At 40.9% G+C, this 8,712-nt stretch overlaps 1 long non-coding RNA gene across 1 annotated transcript; it reads right to left on the bottom strand.

Annotated features, from left to right (window-relative positions):
- Positions 1 to 303: 303 nt before the first annotated feature.
- LOC113486744 lies at positions 304 to 8,706 on the bottom strand. Its single transcript, XR_003399649.1, has 4 exons — positions 8,516 to 8,706; positions 8,301 to 8,410; positions 6,338 to 6,551; positions 304 to 473 (listed from the first exon to the last, which is right to left on the bottom strand). It is a non-coding gene; the product is annotated as an uncharacterized LOC113486744 (long non-coding RNA).
- Between the last annotated feature and the right edge of the window lie 6 nt (positions 8,707 to 8,712).

The following is an 8,712-nucleotide window of genomic DNA, read 5'->3' as shown; positions in this document are numbered from 1 at the left end:
ACGCGCGGGCCGGCCGGGCAGGGCTTCCCCTGCCCGCAGTCCCCGGGCACCGCACCGCACCGCACCGGCGGCCTCGCCGCGGGATGCGCGTGGAAGCGAGCGCGGAGGAGAGGGGTGAGGCACCTGAGGTGTATGAATCCCCGGCGGAGGAGGCCCGGAGTACAGGTTTCCGGAGGTGAAACCGCTCAGGGTTTGTGCAAAGTATTTGCCTCATTTATCAGTGGCTCCGCTCGTCTGTGGGACGGGGCAGTCTACCACACCATGGAGCTAGCAAAGAGAAATTAATTTAGAAGCTATCTGTAACTACCAGGGAAATCTCCATGCCAGCGTTAAAGCCGAGCTTGTCCACGCAGTGTTTGAGCGGGCACTGGGGCGCAGAACCACTCCCCCAACTCGGAGAGCAAAGGCTACACCTGGTAGAGCCGTTACGTGACAACTACCATCCCTTCCGAGCACTGATTAAGGCACCCATGCTGTAGGAAAACAACACAACAGGGTGAGCACACATTGCAATTAAAGTATGCACAGAGGGCAAAATTGAGATTGCACAGGCGACTAATTCCAGCGTTTAACTACATGACCCTCCTAACATTCTTTTAGCTTGAAAAGACTTAATTACAACATACATAGACAGTTGCTTAGGTAAACATCAGGCCTTGATTCCTTGATAAAGCCACTGAATGAAAAAAAAAAAAAAAAGCTGTCCTCTGGCTCTGGAGCGGAAAGCTAGTTTCTGAACTACAGGCTTTCCACAGCTGTGTTCCCGCTCCCCTGAAAGGACAAGCATCTATAGGCTTTTTTTTTTTTTTGATAGTCTGTTCCCCACTCCCCCACCCCCAGCAAGATGCTGAGATTGAGAATGTGGGGTTTTAAGGACAGCACGTTCCACAACATCAAGACATGAGCCCAGATCTGAACTCTGTAGTTCAGATGTAAATTTAGGATTATTCTGGGTTGAAGATTTACATCTAAATTAAGCATAGATAACTGATATTTTGTTATATGAGATACATATTTTTAGCCTCCAATTAAACTCACTTTTTTTAAGTAAACCACCACACTGGTTGATCTCCCTGGCTGTACTCTGCATGGGGGGGTGTCATGATTTCATCCATACCAAGATCAGAGTAACATCAGAATACGTAATTTGGCTTTACAAATCATGTTCTGTCAGCAGGCAATGTTTGCATTCTCATTCTAAATGCTTAAGCAGCTTGATAAAGATTCCCAATAAGTTATTTTTGCATTAAATTTATGGTTTAAACCCTTAGCAAGATCATTTTCTTATCCTAATAGCATTGTATTTAAGGGATTTTAACTTATTCCCAGATTTGGGTGTTGGAAGGTGTGAATTCTCCCAATACTTCATTCAAAAATTGGGAAGGGTGGAAAAAAGGAGTCATAGGAGTTGAAGATGTTACAAATGTTTCAGACATTCTTTCTGAGGATGCAGAAGTGATTTATTTAGGATGACAAAGATTTATGAAGTCGGAGCTAGATTCCAAGACCCCATAAGTCCCCAGCATTCATTCCTAGAACAGGCTTACAGAATCTCTGGTTTCACATATGACCTCAAAATCAGGATTTAAAAGTTCTTAGTAAGCCTTCTGTAAGTTAAATAACATCTCAGAAAAGTTAGAGCAGCTACTTTTAGCTAGACTTGAAAAGCCAGATACGACTAGCAGCTGCCAGTTGAACGATGGCTACTTTAAGAGGCTGCAGCTGCCCGACTTTAAAAGGGCAGTCCTAGAAAATCAAACAAGCAACAAATTTTAGAAATAGCAGAGATCAAAGGGTTATAGAAAGATATTCCTGATAAAGGAGTTGTTGAGATATACTTGCTTGCAAACCAATTAATGTAGAACGTTCCCCCAGCTTGCAAACAAGTTAATGCTTTAGAAAAATACACAACTTACTGTGCAAATACAGTGCAGCTTCACTACAGCAAAAGCTGAAATCCTGGCATAGCTGTTAGCAAGGGTGAAAAAGGCACAATGTTTTGCTAGAGGATCAATTTCAAATGTTTTTTGCAGTCTAGGAATAGCTTGAATTTTCTGACAGTTTGTGGTGATAAAATATAATCTAAGATTAGCTCTGAGTATTTTAAGAAGTACTAAGGGCAAGAAAATTTTTGGTGTCTGACATTTCTTTTGGATACTTTTTAAACTTCTCAGAGAAGTCTGAGGAAATAAATGTATGGTTTTTGCTATCTATAGATCAGGGGAATATTTGTTAAAAAGTGTATTTTTGTAGAAGCAGTCACTCTAGGTTTAAAATTGCTGCTTGGAATATTCACATTAATACCATGTTACTGACTCAAGACAATAGTTATTGCTGAGATGAAATTTAACATTAATAACAAGTTACATTAGTTCAAATGTTACTGAAGACAAATTATAGTGATAATACTGTGCCTTATCTTGACACAGTCTTTAAACTAGGCTCCATTAATGTCTGTGTCCTTGCAATGGAATGTAATTATTGTGGAAACTTTTACATTATTAGGACTCAGAACTACCACAGTATGTCATCTAAAGATTAACTTTTTGTAGTGTTGTCACAGCAAATGCCTGAACTGAGCATGTTTTTGTAGCATGCTGCTTCTCCAGCGCAGCAACTCTGGCATGTATTAAGAGATACTATGTACATGTTCCTAATTTTTGTCACCATCTTAGTATTACTGTATGCAGTAAATGTATTCCCTTGTAAGGCTGATGCAAGAAGCTAAATGCTAACCAGGAGATAATTCTAGACTGTTTCTTTTCATTCAAAGGAATAAAGAAGTGACCTCTCACTCCCACTTGCTGAGAGCATCAACACATGCAACTTCAAAGGTGGTTTTGAAAACTAAGCATCAGAGCTTAAATTGGAGCCCAGGGGCCTCTGCCTCAAACAAAAGAGCAACTAGGAACTATTGGGAGAGCTATTGAACTTAGAGAGGGTTCATAGTCAGAAAATATTTGCTCTAGCTTTGATTCATATCTGTTCTCTCTATTGGCAAACACAAGTTAAAAGCTTGTGAACTGACACAGTAAGGAAAGAATGAGTTAGTGTGGTCTCCATGTTCTGCATGCACTGTGAGCAAATTTAACTACAGCAGAATCTTTCTGGTGATAGTGCAAGAAAGAGCCCAGAAAGCAATCATATATCTCAGGGTGGGTCAGAGGCTGCAATAAGAAAAATTAAAGCCTGATTGGAGAACAAGTGATCCTTAATTTGTAGATTCTAACTTGATGCAAAGTTGCATGAGGCCAGATTCTTTAAGGCTTCTAATCAATCAAGAGGAAAAATCTAACATCTGAGTAATTTAGATGCTGTCAGCATCAAAGATAAAACAGGGTGGGTGTAATTCCCTTGAGCATGAGTAGGAGCTGCTTGGTGGTTGCTGGTATGTGACATCACATCCCAGCTCTAACAGAAGGAACCTCTGGCCTTGAGTAAGTCCCTCCTTCACCAGTGCTGGTGTTTCACAGGCAGATCACCCTCTTGACAAACTTCTGAAATGTAAGCTATTTCTTTACAACCATGTGGTTTAACCCTACATTCCATGTGCTTCAGGCTCTGTTTCTGCTGAACTACAGGCAGAGGAAGCTTTTCTGCTAGAGGTCTCCAAGATGTCTCACTTCATCCTTTCTGTAGTCTTTACATTTGTTCCTAAGCCCGTTCTCCTCAGACACGTGAATCTAAAATCATCACGAACTGTAATACACAATTTCCAGTTTAAGGAACTTTGTGTCTGTTGCAATTATTTTTTTCATGGCATCTAGCACAATAATGGTAAGAAAATGCATTGCTAATATGCACCTTTCTTCCTCTGACACATTTCCTGATGTCAAAGAACTGTAGTGATCTATTTTAAATCAAACCCCTAATTGCTCAACACACCTGAAGATGCTCAAAATCTCACACTGTGATTCTGCATTATGTTGCTACAGTTCAGAGCCCAACACCGTGTGTTACGCAAGTTGTATATAAGCAGCCTGATGTATGAACCAAGACAGAAAGCTTCCTCCCATAGAAAACAATTCAGACAATCTGCTATGGGGAATGTAGAATGGATATAGATAACTCAAGATAGCCCTGATCAATTTTCTTGCAAGCTGAAAATTTAATGCCATAAGACTGTTCTGACAGCTGTAGGGGAACTGACTTGCTGTATACCTCAGAGATGTGCAGGAATAAAGTGGGTGCGGCAAATAGGGGAATGCCAGGAATGTAGGCACAGCAAGGAGGGAATGCTGGGAATAGGGCTGTTGATACTTACTGCATGAATGTTACCTTCCTGCCTTTTTCTTTTCACGTGAACCCAAGTTGGCCTCAGTCTAACAGTCAAGCCAGGGACATTAGCCCTAAGATCCCAAACTATTCCATTTACTAGGTATATGAGTCTGTCTTGGAGCAGAAGTTGCTTCACCAAACACACCTGACGCAACAAAAGAGCAATGAATATGACCTGCTCTAGGAAGATGCTAAATACCTTGAGAAAACCTAGCATCTAGGTGACAGTCTTAAAGTTAGGCCATATGCAACAGACCTGCACATAGTACTTACAGACAGAAAAGGTAACAAATCCCCTCCATTCTTAATTAAGTATTAAAATGGTCACCAACCAAGCCTAGCCCGTTGACAGAGTCTACAAGACTTATCTGGTATTACTAGAGTTTCTCTAAAACCTTCATTCAAGATCTAGGTTTCTGGTCTAGATAGATTTCCCCACATGCCAGTCTCTGGAACATTGTGTGACAACTAATTAGAGAATCTGACAGCAAAGCTAAGGGAAAAAAAACTGTCCAAATGAGTTTTCTGTGTTTATTTTTTAAGAGAGCAGGATAGTGAATGGATCAGGTAACTACTTTGCTGTATATTGACTACTTAGTTTCATTCTAGTTTACAGCTTTGTGTTATTGATAAAGGCAACAATATCAAAGGGATATGATAGATGTGGACACATATACACAATATAAACATCCATATTCTGCAAACGGGGAAACACAGGCATAGAGGGCTTGCCCAAAGACATATAAAACTAAAACCACAATGTTCAACAGCATTAGGAACAGAATTTATAGTTCTTGACTTCTGAGCCTTGCTGTAACCATCAGCCAGCTCCCCCTGTTCAGAAACTCTCTTAATGGCTTTCTCACATACACATGGAATGTTATCACAACTGTCTGTTTCTGTGAACTGCCCAAGTGCAGTAAATAAGTGTTGGTGCTTGTGACCCAGACAGAACAGCTGATCTGCCAGAAGAGCTTCACAATTTTACTCATTACAGATCTCAAGAGCACTTGTCTCACGTGGTGATTAAGCTGCTTCACAAACAGGGACTGTTCTGACTTTTTATAGACCAGAAGGCAAAAAAAAGTTAGCTTAGCCTCAAAACTAGCAGAAAAAAAGGTCCAAAACAAAATCAGGCATAAGTCTTACAGCAAAGCTGAGTGAGCTGGGAAGAATGTAATAAAAGCAGATTCTCTTCCATACCACATGTGTTTCTATGGTCACAAAGAAGAAAGGACAAGATTGTTATAAAATGACTATGTAGAAAAAGCTACTCTACCTGGGAACTGTAGTAGCCATTTCTGACATTAAGAAATTGAACAGTAAAATGACTTGGCTAGGGTCACCCTAAGCTGCTTAAGCTCCGAAAGAAATCTGTAAAAGGGAACCAGATCCAACTATAGTATGCCATCTCCCCTTTCTTTAGTACAAAAGGGCTTCTGCTTTCTTCCTACTCCCAATTCAGTCATCTGTCATTTTCAGGACAGCTTGGAATTGTCAGTTCAATTACCTTTCAGTTTGAAGAAAAACAAAGCAGATGCTGTTTATTACTAAAAGGCAGAATCTTTCTCTTTTGAGGAATATATCATCTCCTTTTTTATAATTAGAGATTGCATTATATGCATCTCCCCTATCTATTAAACAATACACAGGAGCTGGGAAATAATATAATTCAGCTAAAATGAAATACTATCTTCCTTACAGCTCTGGTAGGGGTGTTGGTCTACTCAACTACTGCTTTTAATTTTTAAGACTCAGCTTTTGTATCAATCTTCCCTTTTTAATTCCTCTTATCACTACAGACATATTAGAAACATGGTCAATTCCTAGCATCTGTCATGAAATGTGCAAAGGGGTGGGGGAATCAGACATACAGCAATTGCCTTTTCTAAACAATACAAAATTTTCTCACTGATTTAATTGATTTTTAAATTAATTTGCACTACTGTTCAGAAATGCTACTCATCAAATATTGATTAAAATGCAACTTCAACATCTTGCCAGAGAGCTTAACTAAAAAAAAAAAAAAAGGCAAAGAAAGATTTTTTGCATACAATACCTGCTTTAAAGTGGTCCTACTCAAATTTTCATGTCTGTTCTACCCGCAGCAGCACACTGATGAGGACTGACTGAAAGGCACATGCAGGGAGGTCAAATAGTTCCCTTAGATCTGTCAGGCACTGCAAGCCATTCAGAGGCGGAAGCTTACTGCAAACTGAGCAGTGTCTCTGCCCATATGTTGTGGTCCCAAGAGGAGACAGTATATCCCTGCGCTGAAGACATGGTGAGCATGAAATTAAGTATTTTCAGACTATACACATAGGTTTGCAGTAGCTGTTTCATTTCTGTAAATTCACTTCCTACCAAAAGGATATAGGAGGCCTTTACACAGTGAAACAATTCCAAGAAGTACAAGGATGTGGAAAAAAAGAACCCAAGGAATAGTTTTAATAGCTATTTTGAAGCAAGTATGGGAAGTGATCTTAATTTGGAGACAAAAATTGACAGATCTGAGCTTGCCATACCAGAATATTACATTTCTATAAACATTCAGAAGTAACATTATATTATTTACCTTTAGACCATTCACAGTTCTGTAATGTTAAAAACTAGCGAGGATGATGACTTCACATAAGACAGATCCCTTCCTTGTAGAACACCAATGTTCGCAGATTCAAAAATGATACCAGTTTAGTGCCTCAAGTACTTCACAGCCTTTTGAGTTTTCCTTTTGTCATCTAGTACTGGAATACATGGGAAGTATTCTCTGGATACCTGTCCTATTGCTGAATCTATAGCAACACTATCCATTTCGAGGGTGTTTCTGGTCTCCCAACCATCTTTATAATAATGCATTTTAATGATGTTTTTCATTTAATCTCAACATGCTCTAAAGCACTAGGTCCCTAAACCACTCCAGGGTGAACAGTTTGATCAGATTTATCAAGGAGGAAATAAAGCAACAAACAGGTTAAAGGTCCAGTCTATCAGCCCCTCTAACTGCATGTTTTATTGACAGAAATTCTATAGACAGCATAGTGTGAGTGAAAACAGGTTTTATTAGTGGCTTGTTCAAGACCCACAGGGAATCAGTGTCAAAGGCAAAATAATCCAGACACCGGATCTCTGTTCAAGATGTATCCTTACTCCAACCTTTTATTTAAAACCTTCTACTAATTAAGTAAATTTTATTGGGGGTGGAAGAGTCTAAAGAGGAACTAACAAGATGCTCACGCAGTATGAAGCACAACTCATGATCTTATGTTATTACAATTCCAGTAACACATTTATCCTCTTCCCCTTCCTTGTACTGTCTCTAAATAACACCATAAAATTCCCCAGACCTGCCATTTTATTTCCTTCTAAGATACCAAAACCACTTAGTGTCACTTAAGTGTATTTGAGTTGTGGGTTTTGTTTGGGTTTTTTGGTTAACTGATTCTAGGGAATTGTTCTGGGTAACAAGAAGCTCAGAAAAAAAGACAAGAGTTGTGGCCTTCATTCTCTTCACTAAAATTTAGATAGCATTTGAAAGTGCTGAAATCACACTTGTACAACTCCTGCACTCTGTATGTATCCACACACCCTGAAAGTAAACTGTCTCAAAGGAGTATCGAGTACACTCCCGAAATGCTACATGCTCATCCAAAACTACATCTCCAGGGAAAACAGTGCAGAGCTTAAGTTTTTTGTACAATTTATTGCCATAAAATTGCAAACAACTCCACCAGGCTTTGGCCTCTGTAGTTTAGCACACTAATGAACACCAGTTTTATAAAGAAAAATTTCAGGTGGGAACTGCCACATCACAGCCTGGGATAATACAAGTTCTGCAAAGAATTACAGTAACAGGAAAGGAATTAAAGCGAAGTGACATGCATCTTTTCAATTTAGCCAGTACACTATGAATTCAGAAAACATGCGAATCTCTGTACACAGAGGCACCGAAGCAGGCCACTCTGCCTTACACCTCTGATTTCCTTTCCAGATTCTGCAGTGGTTTAGATTTCTCATTAGATTACCGGCTTGGTACGTTTGTGTGCTCGTTCCCACCACGGCTTCCTGTGCATCTGGCACCCAGCGCGCACATTCACCTCGGGGCTCCTTTGAGACTTCCAGTCAGTTGGTTCCTCTACGGCAAAAACGGCTTTTCAGAGCGAGATCTGCAGGTGTCACCCTCCCCTTGCAGAGGCACAGCCCTGGCAAAGGGACAGACACCCCCTTCTCCCTCACCCACCCTCGGCCGGGCCACCCGCCACGGCCTGCCTTTGCCACGGGGCTGGAGCCTTAGGCCACAGGCCGCTCGTGGGCTCTCTCCACCCGCGCATACATGTCCTTCACCCCCGAGTCACTTCACCGTCCCTCAGCACCGTCCCTCCGTCGGCAGCCGCGGGGGCAGGGTCTGGCGGCTGCGCTGGCCGCCCCCCTCAGCGC

This window comes from Athene cunicularia (assembly GCF_003259725.1).
Source record: "Athene cunicularia isolate RWA chromosome 18 unlocalized genomic scaffold, athCun1 chr18_part1, whole genome shotgun sequence".
Lineage (NCBI taxonomy): Eukaryota > Metazoa > Chordata > Aves > Strigiformes > Strigidae > Athene > Athene cunicularia.
The sequence above is the reverse complement of the archived record's forward strand: the minus strand, read 5'-3'. Positions and strand labels throughout refer to the sequence as shown.